At 39.1% G+C, this 26,279-nt stretch overlaps 1 protein-coding gene and 1 long non-coding RNA gene across 4 annotated transcripts in view; one reads left to right on the forward strand and one right to left on the reverse strand.

The window, feature by feature from the left end:
• LOC143360136 (uncharacterized) overlaps window positions 1-15,074 on the reverse strand; it is a 178,039-nt gene extending 162,965 nt beyond the window's left edge. The window contains exon 1 of the long non-coding RNA XR_013083214.1: window positions 15,016-15,074. This is a non-coding gene — a long non-coding RNA (uncharacterized LOC143360136). The remainder of the gene's footprint in view (window positions 1-15,015) is intronic.
• Dora (zinc finger SWIM domain-containing dorado) overlaps window positions 1-26,279 on the forward strand; it is a 493,890-nt gene that overhangs the window by 216,915 nt on the left and 250,696 nt on the right. The window lies entirely within an intron of this gene.

Here is a 26,279-nt window from a genome sequence, read left to right on the forward strand (position 1 = left end):
GTGTTACCCCTAAATTGGCACGCATCCTTAGAGTGTATGTAGACTAAAAATGTTGTCACTCGAAGAAAATGTTTTTCCACCGTTTATTTTGCAATTGTTTGAAACAAATGTTCCTGCTTTCGTGGCAGGAGCATTTTAAAAACTTTAAGGGAAATGAGGAACTTTTTCATAAAAGCGGACAGTTTCAAATTTCCGTAATTAAAGTTATTTCAAGTGAACGCTGCACCGTGACATACAGCTTCCGACGGCTGGCGCGCGGTAGAAGCAGCGGCCGGACAGTCTTACCTACGTGCAGCGTTCACTTAAAATAATTTTAATTCTCATTAAAGGGTCAGTAATGGGGACACTTTGTGCTATCTCCCCATTCTTTTTCAAATTTTTAAGAATATTCCGGCCATGAAAATATTGCATCTGTTTCAAACAATTGCAAAATGAATGGTGAAAAAAACCTTTTTTTTATTTCAAATGACAACGTTTTTAACGTACCGGACACTCTAAGACTGTGTGTGCATTTGAGAGTAAAACTGTCGCGAGTTACTCTCCAGAGTCAAATTCGTCAGTGTTTTATTATGCACGAAAGGAATAGCCCTCTCCGGTAGCAAATATTTCCGATGCTACCGGAGAGTGCCATTCCTTTCGTGCATAATAAAACACTGACGAATTGACACTGGAGAATAAGTCGCGACAGTGTTACCCCTAAATTGGCACGCATCCTTAGAGTGTATGTAGACTAAAAATGTTGTCACTCGAAGAAAATGTTTTTCCACCGTTTATTTTGCAATTGTTTGAAACAAATGTTCCTGCTTTCGTGGCAGGAGCATTTTAAAAACTTTAAGGGAAATGAGGAACTTTTTCATAAAAGCGGACAGTTTCAAATTTCCGTAATTAAAGTTATTTCAAGTGAACGCTGCACCGTGACATACAGCTTCCGACGGCTGGCGCGCGGTAGAAGCAGCGGCCGGACAGTCTTACCTACGTGCAGCGTTCACTTAAAATAATTTTAATTCTCATTAAAGGGTCAGTAATGGGGACACTTTGTGCTATCTCCCCATTCTTTTTCAAATTTTTAAGAATATTCCGGCCATGAAAATATTGCATCTGTTTCAAACAATTGCAAAATGAATGGTGAAAAAAACCTTTTTTTTATTTCAAATGACAACGTTTTTAACGTACCGGACACTCTAAGACTGTGTGTGCATTTGAGAGTAAAACTGTCGCGAGTTACTCTCCAGAGTCAAATTCGTCAGTGTTTTATTATGCACGAAAGGAATAGCCCTCTCCGGTAGCAAATATTTCCGATGCTACCGGAGAGTGCCATTCCTTTCGTGCATAATAAAACACTGACGAATTGACACTGGAGAATAAGTCGCGACAGTGTTACCCCTAAATTGGCACGCATCCTTAGAGTGTATGTAGACTAAAAATGTTGTCACTCGAAGAAAATGTTTTTCCACCGTTTATTTTGCAATTGTTTGAAACAAATGTTCCTGCTTTCGTGGCAGGAGCATTTTAAAAACTTTAAGGGAAATGAGGAACTTTTTCATAAAAGCGGACAGTTTCAAATTTCCGTAATTAAAGTTATTTCAAGTGAACGCTGCACCGTGACATACAGCTTCCGACGGCTGGCGCGCGGTAGAAGCAGCGGCCGGACAGTCTTACCTACGTGCAGCGTTCACTTAAAATAATTTTAATTCTCATTAAAGGGTCAGTAATGGGGACACTTTGTGCTATCTCCCCATTCTTTTTCAAATTTTTAAGAATATTCCGGCCATGAAAATATTGCATCTGTTTCAAACAATTGCAAAATGAATGGTGAAAAAAACCTTTTTTTTATTTCAAATGACAACGTTTTTAACGTACCGGACACTCTAAGACTGTGTGTGCATTTGAGAGTAAAACTGTCGCGAGTTACTCTCCAGAGTCAAATTCGTCAGTGTTTTATTATGCACGAAAGGAATAGCCCTCTCCGGTAGCAAATATTTCCGATGCTACCGGAGAGTGCCATTCCTTTCGTGCATAATAAAACACTGACGAATTGACACTGGAGAATAAGTCGCGACAGTGTTACCCCTAAATTGGCACGCATCCTTAGAGTGTATGTAGACTAAAAATGTTGTCACTCGAAGAAAATGTTTTTCCACCGTTTATTTTGCAATTGTTTGAAACAAATGTTCCTGCTTTCGTGGCAGGAGCATTTTAAAAACTTTAAGGGAAATGAGGAACTTTTTCATAAAAGCGGACAGTTTCAAATTTCCGTAATTAAAGTTATTTCAAGTGAACGCTGCACCGTGACATACAGCTTCCGACGGCTGGCGCGCGGTAGAAGCAGCGGCCGGACAGTCTTACCTACGTGCAGCGTTCACTTAAAATAATTTTAATTCTCATTAAAGGGTCAGTAATGGGGACACTTTGCGCTATCTCCCCATTCTTTTTCAAATTTTTAAGAATATTCCGGCCATGAAAATATTGCATCTGTTTCAAACAATTGCAAAATGAATGGTGAAAAAAACATTTTTTTCAAATGACAACATTTTTAGTATACTCATCACTATAAGCTCCCAAAAACTCATCTTTGATCTTTGTCGATTTGTTAGTTCTAGCCGTATAATTTAATGAAAAAAGAGTGACACTTTCTTACTTTTCTGTAAAATCATGAAAATCCTTTGAGACTTGTTCATAGGTGACTACAATATATTCAAGTTTGAACAAAATGCGAAACATTGCTGCAACAAGAGTCCGATTTCGCGTGGAATGATCCTTATAAGAACAAGGTGAGAGCATATCGTTTCATAGAGGACGAAATACAGAAAGTTTCTGATACAATCGAACGAATCAGTTCGAGGGAATGGCGAGAACGTCCGCGACGTCGGTCATTGTGGATGGAAATCATTTTCCTTAGCCTCCGCCGAGGAATAAAAAGTCATGTGCAGCTCTGAAGACGCAGGGAATCGAATCGCATAGTTATCGGATGCACCGGCCAGCCTCGTTTTCATAACTTACCTTGGCCGGGAAACCATGGCGTTGTGAAAACAATTAGTTAATGGGACGCGGGCGAAGTTTACAAGCTGGTCGAGCAACGTTTAATAAAGTCAGAGAATTTTAAACTTTCGTCACTTGCCCGGTTCGATCTATCGCTTGAAATTACCGGTCGAATAAACGGGGCTTTTAGGAGTTGTAACCCCCGACGAATTAGATCAGGTTAGATAAACGTGGAAGTTCGTGTCATCTATTAACCCTTAACACCCCAACGTGCTTCTGTATCATAACTGACCACTACTGTCCAAAATATGGCGAGTGTATAATCGATTAATAAAATGGCTTTTAGCAAACAAATAAGATCTATCGGTTTCTAGAAAATCGAAATATACTCAAGTAGTATGCTCGACGATTATACGGTTCACACACAATTACAGACGTATTTCGCGCGTCCTCGTATCTCCGGAAGATAAAAATGAATTTCTTCATCCCCTCAATCAAGAAAACCACTTAGGAGATCCTTCGTTTTTACGCGAACAAAGGTGGCTGCTTTGCGGGAAGTTTTTTGACGGGAAATTAGCGGAGATGTTGACACCGTTGTTGCTCGTACATCTTACTTTTTTGTAATAAGGAATGCCATTGTGCTTAAATAAACAGAAAAATTAAAATCGACTTTTACGGATGTTGCACGCAATTTCGCGCAGGAAATAATTCCAAGATATAACGAAGATAGAAATGTTTCTGATCGGTGTACGTCAGCGTACCGTTTTCATTATTTTCAACCGATCCGTCGGAAACTACCTTTAAGAAGTTCAGCTATCTTCTTTCCTGCAATAACCCCAAAGAAAATGATTATATCCGGCTTTTCAGATTGATTTCAATTATATCTACACTACAAAATTCAATAGAATTGAGTAGAATTTTTCTTGATTTTAGATCTACAAAGTTGCTACCACTGAAAATAAGATTTCGTGGGGTTTCTTAAAGTTTGACTACAGAAACTGAAAATTGCCCAAACATCCGCAGTCCATCGACAAGAATCACCCGCCATAATAAATAAAATATCTCGTTGAGCATCGCGTCCGTGATGAGAGGCAAAAAGCACATGAATTTTTCACACCCCCCAAAATAGAAGGACTCGGCAGTTAAGGTCAAACGTCTCTCGTCGTTCTCATAAGGTCATCGAAGTCGAGATGAGTCACAAGTGATCGAGGGCTGGTTTGTCGATCGCCGGACAATTTCTGAATTACCGAAATTTGGAAGTACAGTGAATTTTCGATATATGTCAACAACACGGGTCTTGCCAGTGTCATCACCATTGTTGCATTTCGATAAGAAACTTTCGATTCTTGTATCGAAAACCTTTATAGAAAATAAAATTGTTCTAAATAAATAATAAGTTGATCGTAAAAATAGAAACTAGATGAAAATGTGCCTGTTCTTTCAACAACTTTCATAAATTGAAAATAATATTCTCCAATTTTTCTAACACCTTCACAATTTAGCTTTCCAGTTTCCATTTTTCTATAAATGCACAAAATCCACAGCGAACAAAAATTAGCACTTAACGATGTTTGTTTATTGCCCGTTGTTCAATTCCATTTTGGCAATCGACTCTCGACAATCGCGTTCGATACGGTGTTCCACGGATTCCACGTCGCAATTAACACGGGCCGGAAGTCACCGCGCATAATTTTGCGTAAGGAGAGTTAGACACTGCCAAATTGCGGAAGACGAACACTACGGGCTTAATTGTGATCCTTATTGGGCCCACCGTGAAATATGGAACAAGAAGCGGATCGCGTGTAATTGTATGCGCCTCGTATTCGGGCGCACACGATCCCGGCCGACGGGATATAATACCCTGCGGGAATAATGATTCCCCTCTGTGAAGCAAATTTTTCGAGCGGAGACTGAAATTCGAATTTTTACGGCTGACCAAGAAAGCCCGTCACGTGCGCGATTTCAACGGGAATATCTACATATGTCGGGTATGCAAACAAGAACTTTTTCATCCCATTCTTCCGTTTTTTTCAAACGCCAATGCAATTCGATGAATAAATATGAACTTCCCGGAACATGCGAAAAATCCCTCGGCGAAATAGCCAATCGAAGTTTTCTTGTGAGGTTTAAAGCAAACGCGAAGTATTCGTCAAACAATTTGATTATTTATTAAATTATTTCTTAATCTATTTAATAATCAGAATAATTATTGTTAGAATACGATAGAATTTCGTGGCTTGATTTCGAGAAATATTGTAATCGAATACCGTTGTCTGGCCCTCCGGAATTTTAATTAAAAATTCCGTAAAATTAACAGAGCTATGGCACGCGATCAGTTCATGCTCCTACGATACTCAGCACGACACGTAGAAAATCTCTTAAAATCTCTATTAACAGTTAGAATTTCTAACAACGATGATACTATTAAAATAAATTGTTTCATGGAATTTTCCGTAAAAATTGCTTTCTCTCGGAACGTTCACGATTCACAGGCTCAATTCACTGTTACAAAGGAAATCATGAAAAATATCAGGTCACTTTGAATTGTCACTTTTAGATAGACACAAGACGTCAGAAATGACGCTTTTATATCGACAATAACTATATTTTCCTGTCGAAGCAATTTTCTTTCGTTACGTCAACGGTATGACGAATCGCCCTAAAAGTTTCAATAGAATCGGTCGCACGGTCTCTGGGAAAGCAATTCCGAAAGATCAGCAAATTTCACCGTGTCCAAAAATATCGTCTCCTGTCCCTTGCGGCACTATTTTATTTGATTCATCAAACGCTACGTCTGTATCACCTGTAACAGCTTTTTCACGATATGCCCAAAGGGAGACGGTTCACTCTATGACGTAGGTAGATTTTGCCTACAACCCTTAATTTTTAACGTTAAAATGATGATTTCACATCACTTTATAGAAATATCGAGAACACGTTCAGTCAGATTTTCAACGATTTCGAGCGTATGTCCGAAGAAACAAAAAAATTAATTTATCCTCCAAAAATCTTCAGAAAATCTAATATTATATTATTTTATTAATTTTATACAAAAATGTTATACAATAAATACGCCATTCAACTCGGGCGAGTCCAAAGAATCGTCGCGTGTGAAAAGAGTTCGCGTATCTTTTGCAGTTAAAGCAGGACAAATGGTTAAAGTTATAGATTGTCGTCACTAAATAAAAATCAAAAATACAAGATAAAGATCCACAGTCTAGTTATTACATTATTCTCTGTTCATTAGAATTGTTGAAAGAAGGAATACATTTTTAGTTAACTTCTGTTCTCTGCAATTTTCAATAAAAAAAAAAAGTTGCAGAGAACAGAAATCGATGTGTAGTCATTGCAGAATATACTTTTTATAATAACCTTTATCATAACAATAAATTTTATATAACTTTTTCCTCCGTGAAAATGTTCTGCTCGGCTTCGTTATGGAGTTATTAACGAAAAACGCGGGTCAATCAGAGCGCGGATACATTGAAAATTTAAAAAAATATTTATTTCAATTCTTCCGTAAATGACCATGGGATTTCGCGAGATTGGAAATAAAATAAAAATCACGTTCGCAACAAATGACGCGTTTATTTTATCGCGTTTTGTGTATAATCGCATGAATGGTCTATTTGCCCGTTGGCCGGACATATCCGCGCTTATTAAAATCGAAAAAACAGATTACATGTTTACGGAGAGAGAAGAGTCATCGAGTCGTTCGGGCGAAATATTAATCAATATATTGCGAATTTTAATGCGAAAGAAATATCGCCTGCGTTCGTTGAAAAATACAGAGACCATTTCCCTTTTAAATCGTTTATGCGTTTCTAGATTTTCTAAATGCTTCTATACTGTTTTGCGTTTGATCCATCCATTTTTAACACGAATCTATAAAATCCTCGGTCTTGTTAATCATTGTTCGTTTAGCCTGGGATCGTCACTAAATAAAAATCAAAAATACAAGATAAAGATCCACAGTCTAGTTATTACATTATTCTCTGTTCATTAGAATTGTTGAAAGACGGAATACATTTTTAGTTAACTTCTGTTCTCTGCAATTTTCAATAAAAAAAAAAGTTGCAGAGAACAGAAGTCGATGTGTAGTCATTGCAGAATATACTTTTTATAATAACCTTTATCATAACAATAAATTTTATATAACTTTTTCCTCCGTGAAAATGTTCTGCTCGGCTTCGTTATGGAGTTATTAACGAAAAACGCGGGTCAATCAGAGCGCGGATACATTGAAAATTTAAAAAAATATTTATTTCAATTCTTCCGTAAATGACCATGGGATTTCGCGAGATTGGAAATAAAATAAAAATCACGTTCGCAACAAATGACGCGTTTATTTTATCGCGTTTTGTGTATAATCGCATGAATGGTCTATTTGCCCGTTGGCCGGAAATATCCGCGCTTATTAAAATCGAAAAAACAGATTACATGTTTACGGAGAGAGAAGAGTCATCGAGTCGTTCGGGCGAAATATTATTCAATATATTGCGAATTTTAATGCGAAAGAAATATCGCCTGCGTTCGTTGAAAAATACAGAGACCAAATTTATTTCCCTTTTAAATCGTTTATGCGTTTCTAGATTTTCTAAATGCTTCTATACTGTTTTGCGTTTGATCCATCCATTTTTAACACGAATCTATAAAATCCTCGGTCTTGTTAATCATTGTTCGTTTAGCCTGGGATGAATAATCCTTCAAAATATAATTTTTTAAATTCGATGCTCTCAATGGGCTGATACAAAAACCTTTTAAATTCCACGAATTTGAATGTGAAGATATTTAATCTCCCGATCAAGAGCTTTCGACAGAACGTAACGAATCCGATTTTACCGTTTCCATTCGCGGGATTGGCCAGCAGGGACACGGTAGGAATCAGTGTTAGGTGTGGCCAATAATTTCATTGTTACGTTTTCAGCGCCGTAAGGAAAAAATCGGCTTGATACTCCGCGTTTTCCAGCTACACTGAAATTTTATCGTCGACTTTTCCTCGTTTTTCATTCTACATTACCCCCGGTTCTGCTTGGTAGCGTTCACGTTCGTGTCGGCCCCACCCCGTCTGCCCTTCGCCGTTGCGTCAGAGTAATAAGTTTCAGGAGCCACTGCTCGATCGCTGGTCGTTCAATCGGCTGCGAAATATCAGAAATTGTTACATGCTTCTCGTATGCTGATTTATTTTATTTCTGCCCCCATCGATTGGCTGCCTCGATTTTACAATCACTAAATAATATAAATCCGTTTCGAAGAGGATACGTTGAGCAACAGTATCCGCTTCGTATTTTCCGCATTTCGTCACAGGCGAGGAGAGGTGTTCTCACTTTTATTAGGTTCGCTGCTGATATTTTTCCAGCCACGCGGATCAGGGACAAACGATTTCTCGGGAAATAAAACGCCGCCCGTGGAAAGGGGAGAATTCTTTCGCGCGACAGGGGTGCGCACGGTTTTCAAGAGTCTCTTGCACAAAATCCGTGTTGCGGTGTGCACCACCAACCTGCTGTCAGCAAATACCACCCTTCTCTTCAATCGGAACAGGAGAACCTCCGGTGGTAACAATATCTCCGCCAACCTGTGGTGTGCCTTTCCAAAACTCGCTGGAGACCACGTATCGTCCCTTTGACAGCGTAACCGTATGCACGCGACGCCCTTTCTATCCCTGCCCCGCGAACGTCAGAGATGAGGAAAGAGTTCCGGGAATCAGATGCCGCAATCGAAATCCCACTGTGAAACGTAGACAAAGATCGATCCTACTCAAATCCGGGAACCGAACCGTTGGTTTTCCCTGTCTGTGAACGCTGTACGTTTGATCGTTCGTGTATTTACACTTTTCTGATTACGATTTATCCCTCGACCGTCGCTCGTCACTCCGATTTAATATCTGACCAACTGCTACGACGATAGAACGCACGACCACGGAGAGAGAAATAATTTCGGCAATAGCCTTTTTCAGCTGTACCATTTTATCGAACGTGAAACGTCCTCGTACGAAATGTGAAAAACAAATGGTGACAAAAACGCGAAGAGTTTCTCTCGCATCGTATGTAATATCGAATGTCTACGCGGGGGATATTAATTTGATTTTTCTTGCACGAATGAAATCGCGATTGCCATACACGCGCAACAATTTCCGCGACCGACTCTGTGAATTCATTTGCGGAAAATCAAATAAGACAACCGAAAAGCAGATAAAACAAGATTATTTGCAGCGTTCGGAACGCGATCGTTGTTACACAGTTCGAATGAAATGGTATTTTGAAGGAGAAGCGACTTTTCGCGAGGAAGAACTTATTGAAATAATAAAAGAATGTCACTGTGCGCGCGTTATTCCCGAAGTGTGCAAACGATTTGGAATAAAATGAACCATTTACTGAAATAATATTTTCCTCTGCTTTTAGGGCGGAGCCTGTTATGAGGAATGCTCAGCGGTGCATTATGAAACACAAGGGGGCGTAAATAATTACCCTGATCAATTGAGAATATTTTTGAAAATGCTGAAAAATGCTCGAGTGCAAACGGATGCTTCCAGGAAGATTCTAGTTAAAGGGACACTTTCTCGTCAGTATATTTATTTTCTTCGTTTTGCGTATGCTTCGGGTCGGAGTTTTCTTGCCAGGATAATGTAAGGGAATTATGAGGAGTTTCTAACGGGTTCTTTATCGAAAGAAATTGCTTTTCTGTTTTAAGTTGCACCCCTTCTCGGCAGGGTCGTGGCTACTTTCACCGCGGCAGCACCTCCGCTTCGATTTTGTTTCGTTATCGCATGTCAACCGGCCACGGTCGATAAATACCTAAGGCTGCCTCGCAACGCGGCATTCTTTTTCATTCAGCCGTGACGCGAACGGTGGGATGAAATATACTGGGGTTGCAATGCTACTTGGTTATTCCGTTTGCCCCCCCCCCCTATTTGATTATAGTTTCGTACCAAGAAGAAACAATAAAAAGACATTAGCGTAACCAGTGTCGCACTATTCAACCCCATATGCCACACCCAAGGCGTAGAAGTTCATATAAAATATTCCTACAGTATTATACAATTTATTGTAATATATAATGTAGGATCTAAGTTGCAAACGCATAGCAATATTCGGATTTTCAAACATGTTGTTGCTTTCAAAATTGTGAAATGCACGCTTCATTGCACGAACGAACGAATAACTGTTTTTTGTATTTTTATTAATTTCAAAATACTACAAGCAAGAATTATTTTTTAAATTACACATTTGGAATAGAACCTGCACCTGTCAGGAAGGAAACACAAAAATTCGTTGAAAATTGAAAGGTTCGATATGTAGGGGCGAGTAACTGTTAAACGTATCTGGTTCAATATACTTTATTTATGTCGACGGCGCGTGTTCGACGGCGAGATTTTGACTGACTCTTCTCGGTCGATGCAGTCCTTTTATACTCGATCGCACATACATTATATGGCGAAGTCGGCAGATCACCAAAGGGCGTCTTTGGCGGCCGCCGCGTTCCGCCGAGATCGTCGGTTGTTTTGGCCGGCAACTACAATGTCGCACGTTGCCGCCGCGCTTTGCCGATCGCACACGTGCGTATCCCTACAGATAATACTATTCACTTCTGGTATATCATATTCGAACGATTTCTATGAAGCTATACAAATTTTTATTTCATAATCATTCCGGAAGGCAGATATTTCCTACTCAAGAAATGGGTAGTATAGGCGAAGGCTCCTTGCCAAGGTAATTTTTCCAGTCGTTTATCTTCATGAGAGCCGTCGGGACACGCGAGAAGAGAAAATACGCAATGGACCCGCGAGAAAGGGAGTTTACGGCAACAGAATGAGCTCGAAGGAAAATCCTTTTTCCGCATTTGTAAGAAAAATTCAAAGAGATAGATAACGCGATATCGTTAACTTAAATAAATGTGGGCGTATTACAATATGCTATGAATCTTTATTCGCGACAAACGTACACGATGACAGTCAGAATAAGAATGTCCGCCGTCCCAAAAATTCGCAGCCGTGAGGACGCGCTCGACAGTATGCCTCTGTTTCAGTTGCGAGGGGCAACGCTCTGACAAAAGATACATGGTCTGCCTCGACCGTTTGTTTACTTCGATTTTTCTAACACATTATGCTCACAACCACTCAAACTAAGGCAAGGGAGCCAAGTACTGTGAGGGTGCCAATTACTGTGCCTATACTAATAATATTTATTTTTAAAGCATAATGAATATAGGTATATATTAACTAATTCTAATGAAAAAAATTTAATATTTTGTTTTAATATTCATTATGCTTTAGAAATAAGTATAATTAATATCGGCACAGTAATTGGCATCCCCACGGTAATTGGCTTCCTTACCCTGTGCGTTGACATTTTGTCGAGTGTTTATACCCGTTGGAACGAACACAGGAACTTCGTTTCCTCGTCTCGCGCAATTATAAACTTTCTTGGGGAAGTATATTTTAGTATCGCGTCTCGACACACGTAGCAGAATTATCAATGAAAACCTTTTTTAACATTTCATTCACTTGTTTAGTTACAGTTATTTACAATCGTTTCGTGCTGTATCGATCGTGCATGTCAGTTTACTTCGTCTTTACTGGTCGGCTTTGTTGGTATGGTAAATATCACACAACTTCACGTCTTCTTGGTTGCGTGGTTGTGTTTATGTTTGTTTGGTCTGTGATTTTGTTTCGTTCGTTCATGTATTATTTTTTGGAATAAACGTTTGTTATTTGTGAATCCCCATAAATCTCACAGGCTTCATCGTGGGCTGGGTATACACTGTATAATGCAGGTGTTACATTAAACGTTTCGATGCAACAATATTTTCAGTGTTTCAGTGAATTATTCAACGCTCATCGGCGAAATCCGATATTTGAGCTCGCAATGCCAAACAAATTTGCCAAACTTAACATGCAGGTAGGTGAAAAGTAAAATTCCGTCGAGTGTAACGCGGTACGTGAATTACATGGAAATTCGTATCTGCTCGAGCATTGCGCCACTCTCAATAACAAGGTGCTTCAGTTTCTCGATTATTGAAATTTCCTTGAATTGTAAATATATAATGAACTAAAATATGACGAAGCAAGGTCAATTAATAAGTTCAAGAGCTACCTTGGCAACGATATAACTATGGAACTAAATACACGGAATTTCGAGAAATCGGATACTCAAAAATTGATCCCTGAAGATCTTGAAACTCGATGCTAGTGTTACGAATGGAGATTCTGTTTACGTGAGTCTCTCACCCCCTTCTCGAAACGACAGGTTTTTCCCTGCAAAAGGTCCGAGTCATATGCCATCATAAACAATTACGCCATTAGGAAAAAGTGCATGCATATAGGAAAATTTGGAGGAATACCTTCCAAATTTTTCCATACCCCCACTGCCGTTTTTTTTTAAACAAATCTGACTATATAAAGAGTCCAAGTTTGCTCACGAACGGGTTAGTCTGAAGCAGAAAACCGAACGATACGCGTCGTGAGATCGGGTTCATAGCCCCTTTCGAATCAATTCTTTAACCGCTACCTCCGTTATTCAGGGCAAATTAGTTAACATAATCCCCGTATTTCTCAGTGCGTCAAAACCGAGAGCAACGGAGCTTAGTATCCGCGATAATATTTCACACTACACAATTACCCCTATTACTTTCATATTATATTGTCACACATACGAGTCTACAAATTCATTTCCACATACTTTTGAATTCCAGTAACTAGTATTTCCCACATTAGATACGCCTTTATCGCTCGAGGTAAATCAATAATATTTAAACGCTTCGAGGGCCATCTTCCCAATACCATCCGCTTACCCATCCTATAGTATTGTACGATCGGCGAGAGTTGTCAAAAATTTCGTCAGTGGAGTGCAGGGGGAACGGCGAGTCCCCACTCTTGACGCAAAGCTGCGGATCCCACTCTTACGCTTTACTCCCGGCGGGGACGGTCGACATAGGCCTAAATAAGTAGCATCCGCGTAAACTATGGGGGGCACATGATATTCTCTGATTCTCGCTAACCGTGAAGACTGGAGTCTTAAATTTAATAAAAAAGTCATAAATTTCAAGCGTGGGTTGATGGATCCCTGCTGTGCGTGCAAGGAAAATAGGTTTCCATGGACCTGTTTTCCGTGCACGCACAATAGAGTTACGCCAATGCTCTGAGCTCAGCGTTGCATCGCCACGCGACATCGCTCTGTTGCAGTCACACTCAATACGCTCGTTTGCTGTCTTCGTTGAGCGATTCGGCCAATCGCGGAAGACGTGTAGTGCGTAGTGGGAGCACCACGTGGTACCGACGAGTTTCTCGTGCCAACTCTCGCCGAGCGAATAATAGTGAGCATATCATCGGGTGGTACGATATCGCACCGATTTCGCTGAAGTCCTTTAACCCTTTGCACTCGAGTGGTGACTCTGATGCACCACTAAAAATTGTTGTGGCATTATTTCAAAGAAATTACAAAAAATATTACAAAATATTTGTTACATTACAAAATTTCTATTTAATAGATTACTAAACATTTAATTGTTATATGTGGTAATCGGATTAGTTTCGTATGAATAAAATGAAAATATTCCAAGACTCTCTCTCTCTCTCTCTCTCTCTCTCTCTCTCTCTCTCTCTCTCTCTCTCTCTCTCTACAGAGTGACATAACATCCCTCGCATTCGTCCCTTTTATTCAAGGGCCACTTGCATTCTTCCTCTCTCGCACTCTCATTCACTCTCTATCATTTTGGCATCCACTCGAAAAACTCAATCAGTTACGTACGCCCTGCGCTTGGCGTCCCTAAACACTTTACCACTGTCACCGACACCCAAACACTCTTCTTTCACACTTCAGCCCAAACAGACACCCTATATAAAATACGTGAGTTAAAAAAATTAAATACCTCAAAACCTTAAATACCTTACCTTACTTCCTCTGTAAATGAAAATATAATTATGGACAATAGATATCTAATTTATACCACGTTACAGCCACACGCAGTCTGCAGAAAGTGCCAGTAGCAATGACAGCGATACGTCAAGTGATGAGATGCGAAGTGCTTCATGTTTCGGAAGTAACTCAAAACGTTCAAATACTTCATTATTATTATTTTTATTGTGTTTTATATATGAGAATACGATATACTTTCAAACTAGTGTGTTATCAAATCATTTCAACGAAAAAATGATTTCATTAGTTTCTGTTACAGAAATCTATTTGTTGCAAAATCCTGAAGTCGTAGACAAATTTTGAGACCAGATTTGAAATCAGTGAAAAAATCTATGGGAAATGATGTATAGCATGTTAAAAAAAGTTTTTCTGCGCGTGGATTGGAAAAACCACAATTTTCTTGAAATTATGCAAGTTTAACGAATTTTCTCAAGGTTAAAAAGCGTTCCTACCATAATCTCCCTATTTTTCCCATACTCTACAAAGTTTCAGCTTTAATTTAAAAAAAAAATGTCATCGTTCTACCTCATTTCTATCGAAAGTTCTTTGCGTCACTGTGCGTCGCCAAGGCCGCCACAGCACCTTTAAATTTTCACAGAAAAACAAACTTAAAAGTCGAGACCTGTACTTTTTTCTTCACAATTACGATCAATAGCAACTTAAAAAAAAATTATTTATGCATTACTCAGTAAATTAATCCTAACATATAGAACAAATTCAAGCAGTTTGGTCCAATTTTAATAAAGTTAATTGTTTTCAAATGGTCTACAGGATTAACGTAATGGTCTTTTAATAATTCGACAGGATTTCAATACGAAATGAGGTAATTACCTTTAGTAGTAATTAATTACTTCGGTGAAAAATAGGATTCATAAAGTGTTGATATTTACATGATTGTGCTAATCCCAATTTTTTATAAATCTCGTTAATTCCTCGACCTGGACCACTGTGCGACGCGACGCTACGCGGGACGTGACAATAGTATTATATAACAGCATTGTGATTTACGAAAAAATAATATTAATTAATAATAATAATAATATTGCTTTATTCAGCCTTACGGCCAAGAATTGGACTCGGTTTACAATAACCTATGAATACAAAAAATAACTATCTTATCCACGCATTAATTCTCTCTCTCTCTCTCTCTCTCTCTCTCTCTCTCTCTCTCTCTCTCTCTCCCCCCTCCCCTCTTCGACTCACCCATCCCTACCCTGACTACTCTACCTATATTCTGCCTGTTCCTATTCTTATTCCGATTTTTGCACCATTTCCTACTCTGTTATCTTTGGTTTACGCTTCCTTATATTACCTTTATATTTCTGCTCGCTTATCTCGCTTCTTTCTGAGCTTTTGAAGCCACGCTTCAACATTTGTATCTATCCTCCCACTCACTATGTCCTCCATCCTGATCCTTCCCTCCATTTCCCTGCATTCTCTTGTTAGATGCTCCAGATTGCCATACCTGTCCCCACACAGGTCGCATCCTCTTGCTTCGTCTCCCAGCCAGTATTTGTTCCAGTTTTCTGCATTTCCGCATATTACTTGGGCTACTAACTTTTGACTTTCCCCTCTTCCCTCCTTACTTAGGTATTCTGGTAACTCTGCCACTCTTATAAACTTGTACCTTTTCTTATATTTTGACTGCTCTATCCTTGTATATTGTTCTTGCCGTTGTACCTCAATGTCTCTCTCCTTTAGCCTCTCCGCTACCTCCATCTCTAGCCTTATCATCTCTTCCACCCCTGCTTGGCTCCATCCGTTTCTCTTTAAGTATTCCTCCCTTTCTTTCCCGCTTTCGCCCTGAACTTTCCCCGATTCCTTTTCCTTCAGACATTCCTTGACTATCTTCCTCCCTGCTCTGTTTCTTACTCCTTCCGTGTATTTCCATGCCCTAATTCCTGCCTTTACTCTAAGCCTCGCCCTTTTTGTTTCTTCCAGTACCAAGTATCCTGGGGTACGCACGTCCAAACCAAGTGTCCACTTTATATATTTCAGCTGAATCCTTTCTACTTCTGTTCTCTCCTTAAAGCCCCATAGCTCTACCCCGTATAGGAGTACCCCCAGTACCAACGTATCAAAGAGAAACATTCTCATTTTAAAATCATTTTTAAGTTTCCTTTCGCCGATTCCCCATACTTGATTTAGGACCACGTTCGCTCTCTTTATCCTTTCCTTTACGCGACCTGCTATCTTTCCGTTGCTTTCAAACTTTATTCCTAAATAACAGAATTCCTTGACTTCCTCTACCGTTTCCCTCTTCCAGTTCCATGCAGCTTTCTTCTTTTTTCTCTCCCTCTCTTAAAAATCATTATTTTAGTCTTCTCCGTGTTTAGCGTCAATTCCTTTTTGTCCAAGTACCTTTCCAGCCTCTTCATCATGCATTTCAAATCTCCCTCTTTACTTGCTACCGCCACCACATCGTCTGCATAGGCTAGGGACCAGAATCTTTCTTCACCCACTCTTATTCCTCCCACCAGTCCTTTCCTGAATTCTTCCTCCATGTCGGCTATATATATGGTGAACAGGGTCGGACTGAGCGGGCAACCCTGCCTGAGTCCCTCTCCCGTCCAGAATTCCCCTGATTCCCCCTTACTTGTCCTCACAACGTTCACCGTTTCCTCATACACCTCCTTTACTCTTTCAGTTAACCCCTTTCTTACTCCACACTTCTCCATCACTTCCCACATCTTTCTCCTTTTTACCGTGTCGAATGCCGCTCTTAGGTCCACGAACATGGCGTAAACCTTACCTTCCCTCTTTTTAAGCTCCCTCTCCACCAAATAATATTAATTCAATATTTCTATTGTATGTATTACATGTTGGCTCGTTTGTAGATTGTATGGACATAACAAACAAATAAATAAAAACATTCAACAATAGATACCAGAAACATGAAAACTTATCAATATACAATATCGATTTGCGTCTTGTCGCACACGACCTCCCTTAGCAGAGTATCGTAAGAAACTAAGCTATCCGTAAAGTTTTGGTCCCCAGAGGACAAAAAAAGGCTGCTTTGAGATAATAGGTATAGTGACGTACGCAAGCGTTTCCGTCGCGGAAGCAGTGAAAGTGGTGGTGAAACGAGCGGGTCAAAAATGACTGCGGCACAGCACCCGGAGGGTTAAACAAGATATTTTCGCAATCATTTCCTTCCTTTTATTTCAGAACTTACTACGGGCAAAGAATGAGGAACAGTATTGTTATAGTATCTTAATAGTCGTAATTGAGCTTCGAACGTTATTCCTCCGGTTGTTACTCGCCGGTACAGTCGCAATAGGCCATAAAACAGCTCTTCATATGCGCTGTATTGCACCCGCCGGTGCAATTGCGACCTTCGACTGCAATCGCTTTTTGAACAGTTCTTCATATGCGCTGTATTGCACTCGCCGGTGCAGTCGTAATACAGAGACCTACATACAGAGTTGTGCTGAATTACAATTGAATTATTCCAGGAATTATAATTACAAAGTAATTGAATTACATTGTAATTAAATTATATTGTAATTTATAATTCAGATCTTCGAATTGCAATGGAGTACAATTACAAAATACTTTGTAATTAAATTACATCAATTACGAATTACGATGTAATCAAATTATAATTAAAAATTAAAAAATAATAATGTAATAAGTAATAAGACGTTGAACAATCCATGCGAAGGTTTCAAACAGAAGGAATTTATTATTTATAAATTTATAATATCTGAACAGAAATAACTTCTGCGTTACAAATTTTTCAAATTCCAAACATGAATATAAGGAATAAAGGAAAAAATAACGACAATTATCTAATGGGACTCATTAAACAAACATTAATACTATATGTAAGTAAAATGGTATACATTATCTAATAACAAAAAACTGAAAAGAGGAACGTTTTTTTTTTAAATTATAGATAACTATATTAATGTATTTAATTATTTTTGACGGACGTGTTCCGAATTAATAATGAATCGAAAATAAATTATGGAAGGTAGGAAACTGTTTCACACCAACAACCCCTTCGCAATACTTGCTTTAACTACTGTAACGATGTAAAGGAAACAATATTTCCTATGTGGTGGCAATATCACCACGTACGCCAATGCATATATTTCTTCTAAGAATTTCTCTTTCCCTTCTAACTCTGTCACGCTATTATTCTCTATTTCCTGTCTGCTAGTCGCATGCTTGGTAACCGGCCCTTCACGAATTTCCCATGCATCCTTGAGAACGTCGCCAGGGTTCTGGTTTTCGTTAGTCTCGGTCCTTCGCCTACCTCTTAGCTTTCTCTGTTTATGACTCTTTTCCGCTGTCCCTATCGCTGTCACTGTCTTCTCAAGTTTTCCTTTTCTATTCTCTTTTCTTTTTCTCCCCTATCATTTTGCCTTCTCTAACTCCGTCGTGCTTAAGATTGCAACGAGAGTCGCCAGTCGATAGTAAGCCTCCGAGACGACAACACCAACACTGCACTGACCTTCGCGCTTACCGATATCAGTAATAAATGAAGTGAGGACAGTCTCTGGTATTTTATATCCCCTTACCCACTTCACCTATTAACTTCTTCTGTGTTAAGTTTTGAGCGTAAAATAATTTAAGAAGCCAGAAGACTTCGCGGAACTCTCCGCGGTAAGTTCGAGAGTTAATACTATAGATCGTAAAGTTTCATAAACGCCTGTTTCCCAGACGCCGGAATCGTACTCTGTTCTACTTACTTCAATATCCACCAAACGAGAGAGGTTGGTAGGCCAAGATCCAGGTTGATTCATTAAAAATACCCCTAAAAGTCCTTTAAAAAACCTCACTGTCTCAAAATCTTTGTCGGTGATAAATAAATAAAATTATTTATTCGGCCTTATGTTTGCGTAGCTCTAAGTACACATTTAATGTAACACAAACACAACAGGACATAAGAACAATCCGATAGTTAAGTTACCAATCCACTTTACCATCACACGTACCTTCCCGCACTCATAATATCCCGTTAAACACCTCACCCTAAACGGCGCGACGACGCACAGTGGGCAATTTGGACGAAATCGGATTCAAAATCAAAGAACTTTCGATAGAAATGAGGTAGAGCGATGAAATTTTTTTTAAATGAAAGCTGAAACTTTGTAGAATATTGGGAAAATAGGGAGATTATTACCATCCAATCATTTCAACGAAAAAATGACTTCATTAGTTTGTGTCACAAAAATCTATTTTTTACAAAATCCTGAGATCGAAGACAAATTTTGAGACCAGATTTGAAATCAGCGTGAAAAAATCTATGGGAAATGATGTATAGCATGTTAGAAAAAATTTTTTTCCGGGCGTGGTATTGAAAAAACTAACATTTTCTTGAATTTGTGCGCGTTTAACGAATTTTCTCGAGGTTAAAAAACGTTCGGACCACAATCTCTCTATTTTTCCCATATTCTACTAAGTTTCAGCTTTCATTTTAAAAAAATTTCATCGCTCTACCTCATTCCTATCGAAAGATCCTTGATTTTGAATCCGATTTCGTCCAAATGACCCAGTGTGCGACGCTCGGCAGTAGGTCATCGTGTCCCTCGATTCCCTCTCCTTGCCTTAACGCTTCCTACCCCACCATTCGTTCATGACCAGACCCACCCTCGCTCCACTGACCCACTTCGCACAGCACTCCTGACCAACAGAAATAAATCCCCTGGAGGACGCCCGCCCGAATCACGCTGAAAAATGCCACGAATATGTTGGTAAAAGTTTCATAAAAAAATTACGAAAAATAAAGAAGTTTTGCAATTGGATTAGTAGTGGTCTTCTGGTCTCACACCGATATAACCGACAATGTGTGGCACACTCCTCGGCGACGACAGCTCTCGTGCTTCGCTGTCCGCTTCTCCGTGCAACTTTATATCGGAGACGGATATTCCTTCCGTTTGAACGTCAGTCGCGATTGTATGTCATAGGTTTCTTATGACTTTCAAACGGTATGAATCTTAGGTTTCCAGCGTGCCCTGTGTATCTCAAATGGGACGCTCGGTGAGAACCACCGATTTCGTATCAGTGTCAGTAAAAAGAACAGCGGGACTGACATACAACGAGATTTCACTGTATTCGAGAGCCGAAGGCAGCGCCACCATTTATCTTACGGTGAATCCCGACAGATACTCGCTACGGAAATGTATCTTTGATTTTCGACGTATGATTTTCAGCGTAACTTTGAGATTTATTCGAGGCTCGATGTAAGAAGATGATTTATCCAATTTCTTTATTCGTGACGAGTATTTGGAATAGATGAAAATCACATGTTTCTTTTATTCGTATTTTTATTTGATTTTGTTACGGGACGAGGAAGGATAAAGCGTCGAGACCCCCCCCCCCCCCCCCGATGTAACAGAAGAATTGCTCCGAGGCAGCGTGCCCGGCGGTTTGAGGGAGACCGCGGGGTCTGGAACTCATATTTCGAGAATAAATCATTCGACTTTTTTTTTTATTTTGATAAATCCAGGAAAGGTCAGACTATTCTATTTGAACAATAAAACAATTGAATCATTCAACATTCACTTCCCTTTTAAAATATTATTTTATTTGAACTGTGTAATAACGATCGCATTACGAACGCCGCAAATAATCTTGTTTTATCTACTATCCATTTACCTTATTTGATTTTCCGGAAATGGATTCACAGTGACGTTCGCTGAAATTGTCGCGCGTGTATGGCAATCACTATTTCATTCGTGCAATAAAAAATTCAAATTGATTTTGCACACGTATTCATTCGATATTAAAAAGCGTCGAACGATTCAGAGAGAAATTCTTCATGTTGCTGTAACCGTATGTTTCTCACATTTCGTAAGAAGACGTCTTCCGTTTAACCCTTTGCACTCGAGTGGTGACTCTGAAGCACCACTAGAAATTGTTGTGGCATTATTTCAAAGAAATTACAAAAAATATTACAAAATATTTGTTACATCACAAAATTTGTATTCAATAGATTACTAAACATTTAAATATTATATGTAGAAATCGGATCAGTTTCGTATGAATAAAATGAAAATATTGTAAGACGGAAGAAAAATTTAGTTTTAGATTGAAAATAGCGCCGAGTGCAAAGATTTCACAATTTGTTACAGCTTAAAAGTTATAAAAATCTTATTACTTATCTTATATACTTAAAAAATAAAAAAAAAAAGTTGTAAAAATCAAGCGTGCGCAACAAGTTCTAGCAACTCGTAGCGGTAATCGATATTATGGACGTAGTCACCAGACTAACGCTTGTTCCCGATCAAAGGGCCTAGCCGGTGCCACCACAGCATCCGCACACAATCCATGTTCGAAGTAGAGAAAAGAATATTGTTCATCTGAGTTGTAATGTTAAGAAGTAATGGTTCAAACTATAATCTAATTTAACGATGGAACGATGAAAATCAGCTTCACAAATCAATTTTAGCATAGTTAAATTATATCTTATATCTTATAAGTGATTATATAAGTCAAAACTCCGGAGAACAAGTTTAAAATGATTAGAATTCATTGGTTTGCAAGGTGTGTTCGAAAGCTGGTGGAAATAGTGGAAAATTGGAAAAGTGGAAATATACGTATAACATTTGGTTCGCAAGCATCTACGGTTGTAAATCTTAGTACGCTAACGGTGTACATACAAGGTTCCGCATGTGGTGCATTCGGCTGGCTTAAAAATTACGAAAGTGCTGGGTACAATCGGAAGGATTTTTGATTTATGACGTCCATGGTCGGTAGGTCGTCGACAGGGATTTTTATACCTGGCCTTGGTCGCGTGCTTGTCGCGTCGTACGTAAGGTCTTACGACGCAACCCAAAAAAAACCATTTTAATGTCGCCATTCTTTCAGTGCCACCATTTTTGGGGAGTCTATCGTTAGATCTGCCTATGCTCATCTCCGCTGCGCCCGCAGACCCAGTAGCTTGGCTTCGACGTCACACGCTACATAGTATATGTGACCGCTGTAGCCAATATCTCGACTATAGCCGAAAGTACGTGTGAAACGAGGCCTGTCCCTTGCACTCTGATCCAATCGGCCGCGCATTCGTACCTATGCTCTGTCCAACGAGACCGAGGCAGTGAAGCACCCAGCGTGCGTCCTTTGCTAATTGTCTTGTAAGGGTAACTTCAACTCTGTCGCACTCGAGCGCTTATGTTTACGTCTACTGTCTCGTCTCATTGGACAAGATATAGATACGCCATCGCATTCCTGCCCGGGAACCTTGCATCTAATCATCTTTAAGTCATTATGGACAAGAATTCAGAAGTTTTCCATGTGTACATTTTTTCGTGTCGTAAGACAAAACGATGCAATTTATGTGGAATTAATTCTTCTTATTCTACAAATTATCATGTGATTGAGTCCTGAGGATTTCTTCCACTTTCACTTGGACCACAACATATTTCAATGTCATCAAAATTCGAGACATAGTCCCCCAAAAATGATCGAATTCACAAGGCATGATCCCCTTCCTAACGTGGATACTTCCTTAAAAAAAACAACTATTCTCGTTTTTACAATATATGTACAATTTAGGTTAATATATAAGGATGTGTGATGCTGTTTCACGAAGAGGCAGGTACGGTTCCTATTTCCATAATGTTGTAGAGGAGGGATACCGATAGTTTACCTAACGAGCTGTAGAGCCCCGAGAAACCTTTTTTTTTTTGTGCCACGCACAGCAGGGAACTGTCAACGCGGTCTCGAAAGGCCATCTGGTAATGATCAGCCGCTTGCTCGGCCGACGGGCAACGGCGGCCGGTGGGATTGCTCTAACGCCGGGACGACGGCGCCCGTTTTACGACAGATAACACTGTCCAACACCAAAAAAATTTTGCGATACCTGTTGGGTGCTTCTTATACACTTTGTCATCCTAAAACCGAATCTGAAAGTAGAATTGCTCCATCACGCAACGTTTTCGAAAAATTTTGGTTTTTGTAAAAATGCCCGATTTTGATACGAAACGACGTGTTACGCAAAAACTAAACACGCGAGAAAGTTCAAATTTGAGTCAAGAGATAGAGGGGACTCTCCTATACATATTCATATAGTCAATTATATTTTTATGTAATTCCTAATAGTTGTAAATGGTTGTTAAAGTTTGAAAATGTGCCGACGCGGGTACTTTGTACGCTCTATTTTTGTATTTATGTGAAAAATCCTTTATCTAGCAGGAATTTACTATACAGGAATGCATTCTACAGACATTTCTGGTAAAGAAACCATTCACGAAAAGTATTTGGTTCCCTTAATGTACGAGAAGGATCAGAAAATGTTAATTGACAGCGTGTGCGCGACGCGTTCGCGCCAGACGGCCATTGCAGCCTTTTCGCGACTCGCCAGGGCCGTCGCTATGCGTAGTCGACGCTGGTACCACTCAAGTATGTCTTTGCTTACTATGCTTAATTAAATACATTTTTTTTTTGTCTTTTTGGGTGCCAATCATTACAAAAGATTATAAAAATACGAGTTATATTCATATTTCATTGTGGAAATGCTTAATAAAGAAAATTGAATACAAAAACTTACCTATTTCTAATGTAAACAAATTTAAAATGTTTCCGCCTTGCTTGACGTTTGTTCCTGGTATCCCGATTTTCAATAATAAGTGTCCAGCAGTAATCAGCAAGCATCCGCACATAAGTCTTTTCCTTTGTAACGTTTTTCCATTGTTGAAATATCTTGATGAAAGATTAATGCTGGAATTGTATTCCTTGTTTTGATTTTAAAATAATTTCGTCATGAATAGAACAAAAACAGTCCGGCTGATTTATACACTTCCGCGAGATTTTATCGATTTAATATAGAGAGATCTATGTCTTAATTATGTACTTCGATCAATAAAATCGATAAAAATAGTCCCATTTACATAGTGTTTGGACTTATTTTAATCGGAAGAATCTTGAATGTCCATTGGTATTACAATTATAAAGATAAAACAACAATTACTGAAAATAAAATTTTCCAGTCACCGCATTGCTGCGGTCAATTTTCTTTCTTAAGCATTTCCACAATGAAATGTGAATATAACTCGTATTTTTATAATCTTTTGTAATGATTGGCACCCAAAAAGACAAAAAAAATGTATGTAAATAGTAAGCAAAGACATACATGAGTGGTACCAACGTCGACTACGCATAGCGACGGCCCTGGCGAGTCGCGAAAAGGCTGCAATGGCCGTCTGGCGCGAACGCGTCGCGCACACGCTGTCAATTAACATTTTCTGATCCTTCTCGTACATTAAGGAAACCAAATACTTTTCGTGAATGGTTTCTTTACCAGAAATGTCTGTAGAATGCATTCCTGTATAGTAAATTCCTGCTAGATAAAGGATTTTTCACATAAATACAAAAATAGAGCGTACAAAGTACCCGCGTCGGCACATTTTCAAATTTTAACAACCATTTACAACTATTAGGAAGTACATAAAAATATAATTGACTATATGAATATGTAGAGGAGAGTCCCCTCTATCTCTTGACTCAAATTTGAACTTTCTCGCGTGTTTAGTTTTTGCGTAACACGTCGTTTCGTATCAAAATCGGGCATTTTTACAAAAACCAAAATTTTTCGAAAACGTTGCGTGATAGAGCAATTCTACTTTCAGATTCGGTTTTAGGATGACAAAGTGTATAAGAATCACCCAACAGGTATTGCAAAACTCGAAAAAAGTTTAATTTTGTTGGACAGTGTAATCGGTAACACGGCATTTGGACCTATAGTCCTGACGTAAAACCCTCCGGTCCCGGAAAGTTTGAAGAGACCCTTAAACTGCCCTCAGGGGTTTTTCAATCGTTAATGAACCATTGGAAAACTGTCGAAAGCAGAAAAAACCCTCTGAATAAAATGCAACCCCCTAGCATGCCCGTGAGGGTAGTTACAAGGTAAATTGGATTTCGCACATTTCCGCGCAATTTCCGCACCTCGATGCCACGTAAAATTCTGTAAAAAATGTGGCATATTTTACATCCTAAAGTGCGGTTTTGAGAATTTTTCAGATTTTTTTGTTGCAAACTGTGGTCGTAAAAAATGAAAAACGTCAAAAGATCGGAAAAATGCAGATTTCTCAAAAATATGAAAACATGCTATTCTACTTTTTAGTACCTAAAAGTTTTTTTAAAAATTGAAATTAACAATGTTTATAACCATTTCTTTATAAAAAAATTGTGACTTCTTTTCAAAGTGGCGCAGAATTTGTAATTTTTTAATTTTTTTTTTTAATTTAGGTTCATGCAAAGCGTATTATTATATATTAACGAAAAACTTTTGGATTTGTGATTTCAGATAATTAGAACGACCTGTGTGTTGCACAGCGCATTTTAGAGGAGCCAAATCCAAGCAGCTGCTGCTCAGTTATTTATGAATATTTTTATAATGTCAAAATTGATATAGGTTGTCTAGATGCTACACAATAACGTGCAATTTTTTGTAAATAAAGAAATATTGTGCTCTCTTCAAAACAAATTCGAGAAGAAACGCTTGTTTGCTTGACCCTCCCCCCTTAAACGAACATGATTGCGAACTTTCCGAGGCACAAGTCGGCCTACCAGCTACGGCTCCGACCGCTATGTCTTCCCGTTTGTCGCAACCAACTCGCGTCGGAATTCTTTTCGATTGTTGTCGGTCGCTTTACTGAGATCGTTCGATTCCACGAAGGGGTTAGGGTGACCCGACCAACGAACGAACACTGTTGAAGTTATTATTGGCAAATCGATATTTACTGAGGGCTCTTTCCGCAATAAGGCCGTGTCAGAATTAAACCGCGGTTGTAATTACATAAATATCGGTTGTAAACGCCACAGCCGAGTAATCGAATTCAGGCTCAATTAAAAGCACCGCGCATGGACGACACCACACCAACGTCAACGCGTTTGCATTATGGGATTTTACGCATTTATAACGAAAATGAATCGATCGAATAGATAACTTTTTGAAAATTATTTTCAGCTTCTCATTGTTACGGAGTGTTTTGGATCTTCGTTGGGTTCCGTAACGAGGAACCTTTAACTTACGATCCGAATGATTTGAGAAATAGAATGTGATTTGTGGGAGAGCTAACTGATTTATTATTGTTACCACTGCGATTCTCGGAAAAGAGAGCGAGGGCTCGACGGATTGCCGTGTATATTGACGCGGCTCTCTCCCCTCGCCACGCACCCCGAACTACCCTTGCCACCCTAAGTGTGCGTGGTGAGAGGGAGGCACAGCGGCACCGAACAGCTGATTGCTCGAACACTGAGAAAAGAAATAAATTTCAATGTAGCTTCCAAGGCTTGAAAATTTTTATTTTGCATAAAAATCACTGAGCAACAGTTCCTTTAATTTTTCTAAATCGACGATGTCAAAAGATGTGTGCATAAACGTTCGGAGGAATATATGTAATATTAACAATCCCAGAATTATAAAAATTAAAA

Source organism: Halictus rubicundus, chromosome 13 (genome assembly GCF_050948215.1).
Source record: "Halictus rubicundus isolate RS-2024b chromosome 13, iyHalRubi1_principal, whole genome shotgun sequence".
Classification (NCBI taxonomy): Eukaryota; Metazoa; Arthropoda; class Insecta; order Hymenoptera; family Halictidae; genus Halictus; species Halictus rubicundus.